The following is a 15,915-nucleotide window of genomic DNA, read 5'->3' as shown; positions in this document are numbered from 1 at the left end:
ATCTTAGACAAACGTTCCGGGCAGTCACAGTCATCATGATTACAAGATGAAGCGAGGCGAACAGCCTCTTCATTTTAGGCAATGCCCACGTGCGAATATATTCACTGGGCAGCTAGGGACACCCCACGTGAGAGAATTTTGTCGGCGAATTCTATCATAAGGCCACCCGTTTAAAAGCGTTTTTTTGTGTGCGTGTGTGTGTGTTTACCTATAATTGTCCAAGTCTTCGTCAATTTTTTTCTTCACTTTCCTATCTCCTTTTCTCTTTTTCTCCTCCTGACTTCCTTTCTTCTGTCTCTTCCCTCCTCCCGAAAGAGTAGGCAGGCGTTGCGCCCCTCCTGGTGGCAGTTGCCAGCTTGCTCTCTACCTCTTTTCTTTGTATCCTTGGGTATCTATGTACGCAAATCAAATAAATAAATAAATTGAAAAACAGCGCGTAGAGGAAAACGTCGTCCATTTTCGGAAAATGACGTAATTCCATTCCTATTCTATTCCATGCAAAATGCACTCAATTCAAATTGCATTCCATTCTTCCAAGCATTGTCGCCATTCCATTTCGGGGTCGCGAAAATATGGAATGATTCCGGAGTCTTTCCAATTCCGGAGTGGCAACTATGCAACACTGCTTAGGACACATACAACATGAGGGTGCATACTTGACCTTGAAGTTGCTTTCGGAAAAGTTTCTTCACACAACACACTAAAAACGCAACAAAGGTTGCAGTGATGTTTCGCTCTAAGAGAGCTGCTCTTGTCAGATGCTAAATCAGTTGTGATGCAACTGTAGATCCCTTTTCTTCGGTTGTGGGGGCCACACTGTTGTGGGGGCCACAAGAAAAAGTCAGTGGTTCTAAACTCCTACCCAACACCCAGTAGGTTTTAGGAGCTACAATAATCAATGCTAATGAACAGTATCACTCCCCCCCTTAATTCAGTTGCGAGGCGCCCCGCGTTCCTCATATTTCTATCGGTGGCGAATGTCCACCGACAACCAACAGCAACCCATAACGTCTGTCATGAAGAGAGTAAGCAAAATCATTCCGTTAATACTGAGCTAAGGAAATGTGTGTTCCTCAGTTTCAATCTATTGACGAATAGTTGTTTGTCATCCGATATGTTTATTCAAATTTGCCTTTATAAGATAGTTTAGATCTGCCAAGTCAGCAAGAAAGACTTTGATTTTATAGCTAATAGTCTTCAATAGAGGCAGCGCAAACACGGATACATAAGAGGGGAACGCGTACATAGTGCTAACTATCAAGTCAGATGTATTGAAGAACACACACGCCTGTATACTCACACAAACAAACACGCTATCGCAAGCAAAGAAACACGTGTTCCCAAACAAGAAGAAAATGAGATATTTAGTGATTGGCACTGAGGAATTCTAACTCGATAGGATGCAACGCTATTGGCGGCTTTGCGACACATACTTCACTAAATCTGTTGATAAAATACACATTTCCAATATCTCACGCCATCTTTTCTTTTAATCAAGTGTGGCACGCAGCCCGCACTCCCTGGAATGCCGCGAAAGATTTGAACACGGCGGTCCACTCAAAGAGGCCCTGTGGTCATACAATCTATTATTTAAACAACGCTGAGTCTACCTGACGTAGCAATTCCCGAATGGGAAAGGTATGTTACAGACTACGCTCTTGCCCCAATCAAGTAAATTTCCCCAGTGTTTCTGGAGACCGTCAATAGTGTTGCACATTATTGAGTTGGAATTCCTTAGTGTCAATCACGAAATCTTTATTTTCTTGCTGTTTTGGAACACGTGCTTCTTTGTATGAGCATATATGCGTCTGTGTCCTTCAATATATCTCAGTTAATAAGTAGCGCTGTGCACGTGCGCTCATCTTCTGTGTCCGTGTTGTTTGCGCTTCCTTGAATGATGACATCGTCGCAAGTCTCCCAGCAAGACACTCTTCTGATAGCTAATAGTAGGCGCACGTCTCTAAAGTATATGCGTTTTTGTCCATTTTACTGATCTTCATTTAGTGCGGAGAAAGCCTTAAGTGTCTCGTTGCGCGGTGAGCCTGAGCGAAACACGTTAGGCGAATCAAGTGGTAGAAAAAACCACGTCACCTCCTTCTGGCACCTCCTCGTGGGCAACTCTCCTTAACCACATACTAACCATCTTAGGGGAGGTCAGTATAGTCTCACCCTAGAGCTCAGACCCGGACTTTGGTTTCGAAAATAAAAGTTTTTTTTCTCTCTCTCTCTCTCTCTCCTTCTGGCAAGAGACATGTGGAGGGGGAACGGTGAGTTCTAATTGCGATGTGAGGGATTGCCAAAAACTGTAGCGTGTTCGTGATCGACGTCATCAGATGGCATCATTTGATACTGTCATCAGACGACATCGTCGCTTTGTCGAATGCTGGCCGACCCAAATGTAGTGCAATACCACGTGAGGTGCAAAAAAGTTCAGGAAGTGGGCAAGAAGGAAAGAGGAACCGAGATCATCACGGCAAGTTATTGCGTGTCTGTCGCACTGAAACTTCTGTTGTATTCCAACGAGTGTGCAACCCTATTTCATAATCGAATGCCTTACGAAGGGTCCCATGGGCTTGGATTGTTACGTTTTGATTGTTACTCAAAGTGTAACATGCCGCCGAGCTTTTAATTTGCAGTCCTGTAGCTGTACAGCCTGTTTATGCCAGCATCGCCATTTATCCACAAAAACTTCACATTGACAAAATCCACCTCCAGAAGCGCATTAAGCACAACTTACCCAATTCATCATTGCACCAATGTACATCACGAGATCTTCGCTTGAGTTGAACGCTGCTGTGTAATTCTTGCTTACCACAACACATATCTCGACGATAAAGACCTCAACTGGTCGCGGTGGGATTTCTGCTCTTTCTGAAAAATGGATATTCAATCATTTATATTTTGCGGTGTGTCGAAAAATAAGAATATGACGTAACATTTCTTGTGCACTCGGAGCCTCTGAGGAAATATTGATTCTCAATTTTCCGAGTGGATGTTTTTTTTTTTCTTAGCTGTGTAATTAGCCATTTTAGTTTTCACTCGAGCAAGCGTCATGTTTTTCTCCAACAGCATCAATACCTCCAACAACATATTGTCTGCTTTACATGGTTTCAGAACGGCGCAACAAGGCAGACGAAAAGACGCCGTTCTGAAGCCATGCATCCATATCAACTCGCCCAATTGTCAGTGCTGCTTGTCTGCCTTAATTTTATTATTGCGCTAGTTTCCAATGCAGACCATTCGCATTGATATCCGGAGACATTAACGTCGTTTCCTGTACATCGAGGCTGGCTTGAATTTGGTTCTTGCGCTACCCAGAAAAAAAATATCGTAGAGTTTCTAAGTGCACGCATGGCCGGTGCCTAAGTTTTAGTGCTATGGCATACAATTTATACGAGCAGGACTATTGGCGTGAGCACTACATAAGTGATCATTTAGGAATTTTTTACTGTTAACCAGATTAAGCCATCACCTTTACATTTTGAAGCGTATTTTTCTATTGTTGCGTTAACACGACTAAATTACGCTCACCTGCGTAATGAGCTGCACAGTGAAAGCTCTCGGAATCGTCAGCATTATCACCGTTACCTGCAATTAGAAAGAGGTAAAATAGTGAGGAAGCCGGTCTTCTTTGCACGCTCGCTTTATTTCTTTAAGCCCTCTGGAGGTACGCGCAGCAATAATGCATGGTGAACACTTGGTTACATGGTACGTATCTGTGAGAGACTTCACCAATTAACACGTCCTAGTGGGAGCAACCAGCATTGATTTGAACAAACATTTACGGCGTCGTGTCGCGTGTGTTCACATTACGAAGTTTTGATGCACTAGCTCTTATTGCAAACTCATTTCCTTAGAAATCTGCGAATCATTACTGTAACTCGCCCTTATTCAATATGCCGGCGCAAATTCTTTATTTAGCTTGCACATATTTCTTCCTCATGCATCTAGGACGAATAGCACAATCTTGCTTTTAGCTTTAAAACGTCTTCGATAGCTAGCTAATATCATAAGTGCTTTGAACAGCTTGACTCTCTTCCCAGTAGTGTAAGTGCCGTGTGTGTCCTGGGATACTCAAGTCAGATTCATTTTCGGAACCTGACATTATTACGGCGCCTGGTCACAAAACTAGATTTTAACAGGGCACAAGAGGACATACATGCTTTGCTGCAATGAAGTAAAAGATGTGAATAGTCTTCATTTATCCAGGTTGTTCGCCCAACGATTATGATAGGGTATTCGCTGCGTGTGTAATTTCCTTGGGTATTGGTAATTCTCTCACCAAGGGGGGGGGGGGCAGCATATTCTTCCGACATTTCCCAAACGCTGATTTGAAATGCCAGCAAGCCAGAAAAATACGCAATCTACGCTCGATATGTATATTATTAACAGTTGGTGCAGCGAGCGAAGATTTGATTGAAGCGACGACACTTGGAGTATGATCAGTTTAAAAAGCGTTTCCTTTGGCGCACAAAATTAGATGCAATACAGGAGCAGCCATTTGCTATCGGCTCCTTACGCTCCCAGCTCATTGCACGTACGCAGTAGAATTCACAAGGCCACCCAACGCCTAGTGCTATATTTGTGTCAGAAATCGACGATAAAGAGTCATCGAGCAAACACATATGAGGAAAGACCAATTCCAAGGAAAAAGACATACGCTCTGTGTTTTTACTCGGTAAAAAAGACCCTTTGAACAGAAGTGTCAATGTCTTTTTGTTAAAAAACTATGATCAGCTAAGTTCTGCAGTTATATTTTCGAGTGTAATTGTAAGAGAGGATGACTAAATCATAAAACTAATATCTTTCGACGTAATGAAGAAAATAGTTACACCCAGTAAAATCGGTCTCCGAAACAAAACCCATAGAATTTCTGTTGTTTTCAATGCTCTAAAAAGTGTAAAAATCTTTAACTTATGGTGTCATGAACAGAAATTCATTTGATCGAGCTACAAAGAACCACTTGTTCACGAGTGTATAATACTAACCTCATTCTAGTAGCAGCGAAAGAGGAGCGTGAACTCAATCCATTTCGTGTCGTGTGTTGTGTCTGCGCAAACCACAAGCCAGTATCACGAATACTTTAATCATTCACTGCAGATAAACCTGGACTTGATCAGGGTCAACATTCGTTGACACCCCATTCAAGCGAGGGTAGCGATACCACTCTGCAACCTTCTGGCGCAGTGAGTGCTAGTATGACAGTACTGGTCGAGGAGCCTGGACGGGTTCTAAATGCTTCGGCCTGTATCTGCAGGTGAGTTCTGTATTTCATAATTTTGCCGCTAGTCCGTTCTGGCGCCGCTGCTGGCAGATTCTGTCAGTGATTCACCTTTGTCCAGAAATATTGCCATAATACATGACATCGGTCATGTATGCAAAAAAAAATATTCAATGACTGTAATAGGGTTAATTCAGGCAAATTTGATTACATTTACCACTTAGAAAAATGTTTTTGTACAAATGAGAACTTCGATAATGGAAAGAATGAGTTTGCACGAAAAGACATGGCAATGCTCGACGTGCTGCTCAGCAAGTTTAAGGGGGGCACATCTACTGCGAACGCCACGACAGGCGCGAAGGGAACACTGGGCACGATGGCCGAGGCAGGTAGGTCGAGTAATACAAGTGTGCATGCACTTGCGTCCAAACGGTATGATACAACAACACGTCTGGACTGCCTAGCCCAGTGGTGCTCAACCGTCACTGTGTCGGGGTGTCCTTGTAAACTGGTCGAAGTGATTGCAGATCGCTGGTGTGACAAAGCGGGCGGGGAGGGGGGTAGGGACCGTATCAAAGGAAGGCAGAACAGGCGAAGCAAATGCAGCACTATTGGGGCTGTTGTAGCAGGCTTAGTTTTTATTTGAGGCGTTTGGGCAGCCGAGGTGATCTTGTTCAGAATGTTGCTGCAGTTCCTGCAGCAGTACCTGGAACTGGAAATTGGTCCGAACTCGCCTTCAAAAGCTTTTTTTTTCGTGGGTGATGGCGTTGTAGAACCCCTAAGACGGCTCCGTTGAACTCCATTTGAGTTACGAACATGTCACTGGAAGGATGCATAAAGCCAATGAATTCAAACGTTAAATTTATTTTAACCAAGCGCATTGAAATAATGAAGGGAAGGTATCCCTGCGGAAAAATAGCGAGAATTTGTAGCGAGATAATGAGGAATTCTTAAGCCGCGTGGTTGGTCTGGAGCAATAGCCATGGCATATGACAACGAAATCACGAAAATACCAGTGAAACGAAATGAGAATAGTTGGCCAGTGTGTGTCCCTCGCGCTCAGGACTGCCACGATTTTTTTACGGTCAAGTACGCAAACATCAGCTGGTTCAAAGAAACGATTTTTTAGGCAAAATTATGCAAGTAAAAATAAACTCAACATGCAAGCATCACTCGCTGTAGAGAGATAGCGGTGAGCACGGGCTCTGGTTGTCTTCAATCTGACATCTGGTTAAGCGCGCCGGCTTTTATATATTGAGGATTCAAAACCTCAGCGTTGTCGTTTGTGGCAGCATTTGTTCCAGAATAAACTGCACTAATCCCGTCAAGCGCGCCATCTTATCGAAAAAAGTATAAAACAATCGGTAAGGTTCACAGACTTTCGAGGCGTCGTCTCCGCTGAGCGGTGTTTACACGTGTAGCAGCACGTTCACATAGAAATACAGAAAGACGTGCACGTGGAAATGCTCCCCTCTGGAGTGGGACCGCTCCGATGCTACGAACACACCATGCAAGTAATAATAATAATAATAATAATAATAATAATAATAATAATAATAATAATAATAATAATAATAACAATAACAATAATAATAATAATAGTTGTTGGAGTTTAACGTCCCAAAACCACGATATGATTATGAGAGACGCCGTAGTGGAGGGCTCCGAAAATTGCATCCACCTGGGGATTTTTAACGTGCACCTAAGTATCAGTACATGGGCATCAAGTATTTCCGCCTCCACAAAAATGCGGACGCCGCGGCCGGGATTCGATCCCCACCATGCAAGTAAAGATGCATGTAACAGATGTGACGAAATCATGTTCAAAATAATGTGACATTCCGTCACAACAACGGAGACGACCGGTACTTTTAATATTCGCTTGACTTGAGGTTGTTGGCAGCCTTCGCACACCTTTCACTCGCATATAAAATATGTAACGTGGGGCGCTATGTGAATGTGGTGAAACTTTTGGCACACAAAAAAAAATACACGGACAAAGAAAATGATAACAGGACGATGCGCATGCTTCCTACGCCATGTTTATTAAACAGAGGTGAAACATATACGTAGACCTGTGCACGCAGGCGCTGAGATTCCTGGCTGGGCCGACAAGGCAAACTCAAATTCTAACGATAACTAAGGAGCCGGTGTAGATTGATGATAGCACTTGAAATGCTGCACACTGGCGCGAGCAGAGCTGTTCCACTGCGCTTTGTTCAAGAACGCAAACTCTTTTTACATAGATACTGTGCTGATGCAAGGAGCTCCCGTTTTCGCGATTTCCACTACCTCATTGATCCCGTGGGTTGGCTTATTGTTGCTGGCGCTGATGAGGATGCAATTATCGAGTGAAGTGCAGAACCACAGGTCCTAAATCTAAGATGACCAGCTTCTGCATTCTGAGAACCGTTAAAATGCTCATGAAGTCTGTTATTTAGGCGCCTGCCGGTTTGTCGGCATAATAGTGGGAAAGAATACACGACACATTTCTGACAGAAAAGGAAAGGGTTTCTATGTTCTGTGACGCACGAACCACGTGGTAGCAAGCCGTTACTGCCCTTCTCATCGGAGTATTCTCAGCTCGTTAAACCAGGGATCAACAAACTCGCCATAAGAAATATTTTAAGTCGGTGCTGCTCGCACGCACGTGAGGCCAGTTTTCTCGCCCAAACCAATCGTTCGATTACTGCAGGCTACCCTCATTATGTAATCACTTCAGTAACTAAAGAACTTTTAAGGACAATCAAACGGAACATGCATAAATCGTCAGGTGATACCAATGATTATATACGCCAGCAGAGCACATCTGTTATTACATACACGACATATCGCACCGCCCCAAGAAGGTAGCCAAGAATGCGAGCATACGGGTGCTTTTTTTCGCACCAAGCATACTTTTGAAGCTTTGTAAGATAAGCTGCAAATCAGTGCGCTGTTCGTGCGACACAAAACATAGAAACTCTTTTGTTTTGTGTCTGAAATGTGTTGTGTATATTTTTGAGGCGTGTGCGAATAGCGAAATTTTATCTGGAATCGAATTCTAATCGAATAGTGTCGAATAGTGGTCAGAAACATCTAATATCGAAAACAAATGATTTTATTCGAAAATGAAAGAAATAAAAAATTAAATTTGCTCATGTTTTTGAGCACATCATGCGGTGAGTGACAGCTGCCGAAAGGCTACGCATTGTCATGCAGAAACTCAAGCTGTTCTACATCACTTGGCTTCACGCTCCCTCGCCATGATACGGTGTTTCATGCAGTTGAAAACATGCGCTCACTGGGCATCTCAGTAGCAGGGATGGGAAGGCATCGGCAGCAACTTTGGCGATGCCTGGATAAGGTGCAATATCATGCTCTTTTCAATATTTCAAAGGATCATCCTTTCTAGGGATCAGGGGCTATTTGGGGTATTTTCGAACTTCTTCACTGTAATGTCTGAGCTCAGTGTCCTGGTTATTTTTGACGCTAGCAGTTCGGCAGTTTCCCAGACTTCCCCTGGCCTTGTTTGCTGGAGCCATGACATGCGGAAATGACAATCTTTAATGTAAAGATGCGCTCACTTTTGAACCATGATATCGGTGCAAGTTTTAATGAATGGCCTACTGTAACGACGTTAGCGTTAGTTTCAGCCACCTCATCCTAACCAAGTTGCACCATTGGCCTTTGTCGCATTTTAGATATTCGTCCTGTCGATTTATTCGAAATTTCGAATACCAGCTATTCGAAAATCGAATCGAATTATTCGACTAGGCTTTATTCGATTCGAATTCGAAACTGCAATTTCCGTACACCCTTAATTTTTCCCACTCTGATGCGAAAAGAAGCACATCGTAGTAACCGGCACGTGCCTAAATAACAGACTTCGTGAGCATTTTAACAGTTCTCGGAATATAGCACCTAGTTATATTAGTGAGCACTGCAGGACCTATGATTGTGCACTTTCACTCGAACTGCATCGTCATGGGTACCAGCAACAGTAAAACAACCCGCCAGATAATTGAGGCAATTGAAATAGCGAGAGCGGGAGCTTCGATCTTGAATAGATGCGCAGCATCTATTCACCTGATGGAAAAAGAGCTTTTATTCTTAAACAAAGCATAGTGGCATGGCTCTGCACGCGTCAGTTTATAGCATTTCAATTGCTATAATCAATCTGCTCCCGCTCCTTAGTTTATTGTTCCATTTGATAATCCTTTGTCGACCCAGCCAGGACTCTCAGCGCCAGCTGGCACTGGTGAGCGTATATGTTTCACCTCTGTTCAATAACCAATCTGTCGGGAGTAAGCGCATCATCTTGTCATGCTTTCCTTTGTCCGTGTCTTGTGGCCCAAAACATTGACCATGTGTCACCACCATCAAACCCATTCATATGTTCTTTCAAGCTATTGTAAAGGTTTGTAGCTCCTACAGAGCATCACAGCGACGCCGACGGCGGTGGCACGAATGCAGCTCGAGTGATCACATAATGGTTCTCGCAGTGTCAATTCGAGATTTCTTCTGTTGTTTTGCTACAAAATAGTAAGGGCCAGTAAAACAGTATCGTCGGGAATGTCCACATATACTGCCAAATAGCGAGGTCATCATAAAGTCCTCTAAGAGAAGAGATCGAGAAGGTCTACTTCTGAATGTTGCGCAATCTGTACCCCAGAATGATCGCGCCATGCAATTTCACATTGGCAATTAATTCAACTAAAGAGGAGCATCAATGGGACATTTTAAATTCATCTGTCAGTACAGTCACTGCGGAGGAGTTTTCGAAAACTGCCTTTCAATGTCGCATTATGCAGGATATCTTCTATCTGAAGCTTTAGATACAAGCACGATTTATGTATCTTTCTTTGTGGTAGACGTGTAATAAATGACAACTTCGGATCTGCATAGACATATATGGGTGACCTGTGAGGTAAATTAAACCTTGCCTTCCTCAGCTTCTGTTTGTAAGCTGTGCTGAAGTTCTTCTATGATATGTGGATTTCCTTCGTTGCTGGATCGGCTTGTCACAAGAGGAGCGATTCTGTAACGCTCACTGAGAATTCCTTGCTGAAAAAAAGTCACAGAGTGTTGTAAACATAAATACGTATTGGGTAAAAATTCCCCAAAATAAAACTCAAAACAAAGCTGACAACAAACGCAACTATAATATTCTATTTCAAGATCGAATTATGTTGGGTTGAACTGCAAACGTGTCAGTTTCGCACAGCATTATTCCTAGGCGCTTATTATTACATTCCAAAAAATAGAATGAGATGTGCTGGTTTGTGGTAGTTTCAGTAGTTAATCGAAATTAGCGTGTAATTACGTTTTCTTGCGATATCAATTATATGGACAGTTTCGGCTGGTTTTTGCCGTCGCCGCCGTCATGCACCGTATATCCTTATATATATATATATATATATATATATATATATATATATATATATATATATATATATATATATATATATATATAGTCCCAAAGAAAACTCATTCAGAAAAATGCTTCCGAAGCGCGCAATTGAATCAGCGACCTCTCGCTCCGCAATGCGTGCCCCCAACCACTACGCCACAAAGCGCAGATCCTTCAGATAGCTAACGGCGAGCGTTTATACCCTTTACCGCTCAGGACTCAGAGATTGCAGGCGCTTATAAGCGTTTCTTCATTACCAGCGAGATGGCGCTAGGAGCGCAACGGCCGCATTTAAATGTCGCCGGCCAGCTCGCTCGCTTCTTATAATATTGGCGCAGGGAGAACCTTGCCCTTCTGCTGTCGGCTCGCGCGGTAGTTGCTGCCTGGGCATAGAAGTTTCTGCAGCGTAGCAGCGCATCCATCACGGGTCGCTTTTTAAATATTCATCAGTTAGTCATGTTCTATTTTTACGTAAAAAATCAAATCATGGACTTAAAATGTTTTTGGTTGTATTCCTTTCGAGCAAAGAAAAAAACTATTTTTACGTTGGTTCTAGAATGCGGCACGTCAAAAGACGCGCAGAAACTCGTAGTGTCTATATTTCTTATACGGCTACTGTCATACGCAGCGTAATATTGACAAGTCATGATGCATTAACTATGCATAAAGTTCATTTCATCCTATGCGCAATGTGTCTTGCTCTTTTTTGGCCTCCAGTCCATACTACTGGCAAAATCAAGTTGCGACCGCGTACGGTGACATCGTGCCTCAAAGGGGCATATCAAACACTCATTTCCCGTAGCATCAGTGGACAGTATGAAGAAAGGGTATTGGTAACATTTAGTATCTTGGTCGTCAATGTACTACTGTACCCGGCAGTGTGCACATGCTTAACTAATATATTACAGCGAAAACTTTTGTGAGATCCCAGAAGCTTATTTCGGTGCCGCACTGGCCCCCACCGCCACCGTCGTGGCCAGTGTCGATAACCACTATCGCGCGAAATAAGAAAAAAGATCCAGGATCGAGCCTGACCTGAAACCAGGCCTAATGCGTGGCAGGCGAGTATTCTACAACAGAACCAGGCCGGTGCTTGAAACTGCATCGCAAAAAGACTCTATACAGTCGTCATGCTAGGCAAACAATCATGGCGTAAGATGTAATATAGTGCAGTGGAAAAGTAAAATAACTACCTGGCGTCATACAATGCGAATTGCGTAACGACTGGGTAGTTTAGAGCTTCCCAGCCATCACAAAGGGCTCAACCATAATTCTTCGTCGTCGTAAGTCGCAGCATCAGAGTGCGCATAATGCCTTACAGATGTGCATGGGTACCTCGCTTCTCCGCAGAATGACCAATAACCGCATAATGGTGCTTCCCTACTTTTCCAAATTGTGATGGTTTAGGGCCTCTCGGGTACCTTCCACGTGCACTTGTAGTAGTCGGCCAAAGGGAGTTAACAACGGGCTTTAAAAAGGCCGCTCTTCCAGCTTTTGCTGTGACTGTGCTACGTCCACCGCGCAGGCCTGACGTGTTTTAAAGTCTATAGTCTTTCTTGTGGAACTCAAACGCAGAAATTTTGGTCTCTGTGTCGGTCTATCTGTCTGTCTGTCTTTCTGTTTGTCTGCCTGTCACCCGATTCAGCGACCCGGCCAAAGTTGAACCACTTGCTTACCGCCCACCCATCTTGAACTGGTATGGCTGTTCATACTTGTGAACGTTGTCGATCAAAAAGTAAATATTACGCATATGTGAGGCGCAACATCACTAGGTAAGTATTATGTGTGTGCTCCTTTAATAGGAAATGCATAAATACGTAATTCTAAAGACTCTAGTTTCTTAAGCTGCGCTGAAAATGCGGTTGCGCTGAAAATGTCTGTGCGCGCCCACGAGCGCCCTCTACCACGGAGGAAGGAAACCCTCTGCACAAGCTCATGTTTACCGACGTATTGCCTGATGGCGTCCGTATCTCACGCAGCGCCTCCTCTATCGTCTTTACACGGCATTTGCAGCGGAGCACGCGGATCCGCGGCCAATTTTTTTTTTGTCTTGTCACAAAGAACAGACGAAAAAATAGACAATGGGGCCTTAGACAAGGGCACCCACCCATCCCTGCCCTAATATCCTAAAGGGAAATAAAGTTTCCGCAACTGCTACCACGTAGCCCTTTTGCAAAAATGGTAGATAAGCGTGCACTTGTATTGCAACACTGCGAATCAGATGATGTGGAAGAAGGGGAGGATGAGGACGTTGGTTGAGGCCCACTGCAACATCTCAGCGGCTGCCTTGGCAAGCCTAAGCACATCTAGGTTGTCGTGTCCTAGTCTAAGTTTGCGCTTGTTCTCTTGAGGTTGCCAGTGATTCTCGCCCTCACTAACGTTTGATCGCTTCCCTTTACCTTACCTGTCGCTTATACGCCCGGCATTATGGCTGTGTCACCACACAACATGAGATGTACATCGTTTCTTCTTCCTGCTCAGGGCAATGCTAATCCCACTTTCACTTCCTATTTTGATGCTTTGCTATGAATGTGTCAATGGCATGTAAGCAAATTCCTCCTGCCAATCCTTCCGAAATTGCGGCTGTACCTACAGATGATGCCCTATATCTGTTTGCGCACCTCCCTTGTTTCTTTATTATTTCGGCTTGAAGTCACCCATGACTATGCTGCACAGGATTTACATGTTATGCAGTGAAAACTCGGCATCTTTATAGAACCGTACTAATTTCTGGTCGTCATGGCTCAACATACCCTTGACCTGTACTCAGTTTCAATCTCCTTTTTAGCTTCAACGCAGCGCATTTGACCTGGTTATTGATGATTTGAACTTAACCGATTTTGTCCACGATGTCTACGTTGTCTGAAAAAACCCAGGCGATACTCCTTGAATTCGGGGATTCCTCTAAAAAGAAACACGTGTCCATCCGTCAGCACTGCTCAGGTTTGACCGATTCTTCGAACTTTTCTCAGGACAGTAATAACCCAGAGAGCGCCTGATAATTGCGCAGTAGCTCCATGAATCAAGCTTCAGTCGAAAGGAGCCATTTGGTAAACGTAGCAAGGTCCCGTATCCACTGACGTACCTTCAGTAATCCTAAAGCTTACTCTCCACTTTTACCTTTCACGAATACAAACATACCTACTATAAATATTTCAAATGCCCTTATGCAGGGTGTTCTCGTAGCACCTGGTGGATTGCGACGCCTTTTTCTTGTTCCTAACATTATTAAAATGCTAGACAATGTATTAGCCAGCATAGCTATATGTACTGCACCTTGTGTGCTGCGTCTTGAAGTTACTCTTGAATTAATGTTCTCGTGATGTATTTTGCACTTTCGCAAAACTACGTCTTTGTCGCTTACTAGGCATCTAACTCATGCTCGTGCATTACTCCTCTAACAATTATTTACTTCCAAACTTGTTTAACTATAGGTACATTGGATAACTTTTCACTTAGAACTTCTCGTGTGGGTACTGGTAGTGTATGGAAATATTGTGAAATAAATTACAAAACAACGTACCTACTTTCAACGTACGCTTGTATAGGTAGAGAAACCACAGCCATATAATCCTTCGGTCTATGAATAGTGGCCTATTGTTAAAAAGATTTAACTACAGCGATAAAAACAAGAGGAAGCCTCCACTGACGTAAACTTCATGGTTTCGGAGAGCCACGATAAGCACTCCTAACCTTTATCAATGTTCTTCAGTCTAAATCTAAGCACTCTATTCATACGTCACAACACTGAAAGTTTAAAGTTTGTTCACAGGTTATTTAGTGCGTCAGTCTATATTTATCCAGTTGGATGAATACTTGGTATGATGAACTGTTTACGTAGTGTACGTCGGTCAACGTAAACCTTTGCTACTTTAACAATGAACCGACATGTACAGTCAGCATTCTCGCTTAAAGGGCGTTGAAATTGGTCGTCTATAGATGCTACTTCACTGCTAATCACCGAGTATTCTTTTTTCTGCACATATGCTTTTTATTTCGGTAATATCAAGGGAGGATGCATTTTGTAGAAACAAAAGATAAATAAATGCCAATGAATACGCTCATTCAGTGCTTAAACAAATACCTTAATTTTTGTGAACTTTCATAAGGTCGCGGGTTTCATACCTAAGGCCATTTAACCTTGCTATACTACTTCAATTTAAACAAATGAATTTTTTATGAGCGAGAGACCAGCAGTACTTCTCTCGGCTATAGATTTCTCCTTCTAACAGCCGAGAATTATTCGCTAGCTCTACAAGACATTTTTCCCATTACAAATATCCACAGTGGGGCTGCAGCTGCGAAGGTAAACAATGTAAAAAAGTGTTTGACGAACACTCGTTTGGCGAGCGAACATAATGATAAAAAACATACACTCACCAAGGCGAAAATCAGAAATGAAGATGGTAATTTTTTTTTTACCTTGGCGAGTGCATGTTTTTAACCACAAAGATGGACAAGTAAACAGACTTTGAAGAATACCATAGTGGAGCGTCGTGGTGGTCGTGGCATGCAGGACCATATACCTTTAAATAACAAGGACTGAACTGCAATTAGATATACGAACTGCGTGACGCATTCTTATATGTGACACTATTGGTACATGTAAGAGTCTAGTGGATTTTTCATTGGTTTGTCAAGTCGGCCGCACTGCGGCCGATGCTCGAAATTGAGCAGCGAGACAGGCGCACACGCAAGCTTCCGTTCGCATGTGCACATTACAGCAACATTTCCCGAAGGCGGTAGCTCGTTTTCTAAATCGGTGTCACAAACTACTTCGACTGGAAAATTACTCTCATTGGGAAATACTCCGACAAAATATTTTTGAAATGATCGCTCAAGAAGTATTTCAATGCTGGGAGGCTCAGCGCTCTTTGACAAGTATAGTTAACAGTGCGCTAAGCCAAGCTTTGCGGTCACACTTCGGGCTCGCCGATCATCGCTCTCCTTGTGAATGCTCATGAATTAGGTGGTTCTCTCGTGAATTCAGAACATATTGGTAGGGCTTAAAATTTGACCCTTACCACTTCCACGCCACCTGGTCCCTGTTCCACGGTGAGGGACGACATGTGTGTTGTATCGTGATACAAGCTCCTTTCAAGATTCAGGCCATTTAGCTGCTGAGAAAACGTATATTAGTATCGCAATTTAGGTGTAATTGGTGTTGATAAAACTCAGCTTTAAAGAAATATAATGAAAGCAGGTAGGCAAGCAAGCATGCGTGTTCGATGTCTGGTACTCGTGGAATAACGTGGACCCCCGCCAGTGAATAACGAAGCATAAAACTTCGAATCAAGAACGT

The 15,915-nt window shown here is 43.2% G+C and overlaps 1 protein-coding gene and 1 long non-coding RNA gene across 2 annotated transcripts in view; both read right to left on the bottom strand.

Moving 5' to 3' along the window:
• The window catches only part of LOC119402030 (venom metalloproteinase antarease-like TtrivMP_A), a 223,783-nt gene that overhangs the window by 104,063 nt on the left and 103,805 nt on the right, over positions 1 to 15,915 (bottom strand). The window lies entirely within an intron of this gene.
• LOC119402782 (uncharacterized) lies at positions 2,743 to 15,717 on the bottom strand. The gene is made up of 3 exons (XR_005185925.2): positions 15,638 to 15,717; positions 3,532 to 3,588; positions 2,743 to 2,871 (listed from the first exon to the last, which is right to left on the bottom strand). It is a non-coding gene; the product is annotated as an uncharacterized LOC119402782 (long non-coding RNA).

The sequence above is a fragment of the Rhipicephalus sanguineus genome, chromosome 8 (genome assembly GCF_013339695.2).
Source record: "Rhipicephalus sanguineus isolate Rsan-2018 chromosome 8, BIME_Rsan_1.4, whole genome shotgun sequence".
Taxonomy (NCBI): Eukaryota; Metazoa; Arthropoda; class Arachnida; order Ixodida; family Ixodidae; genus Rhipicephalus; species Rhipicephalus sanguineus.
The sequence above is the reverse complement of the archived record's forward strand: the minus strand, read 5'-3'. Positions and strand labels throughout refer to the sequence as shown.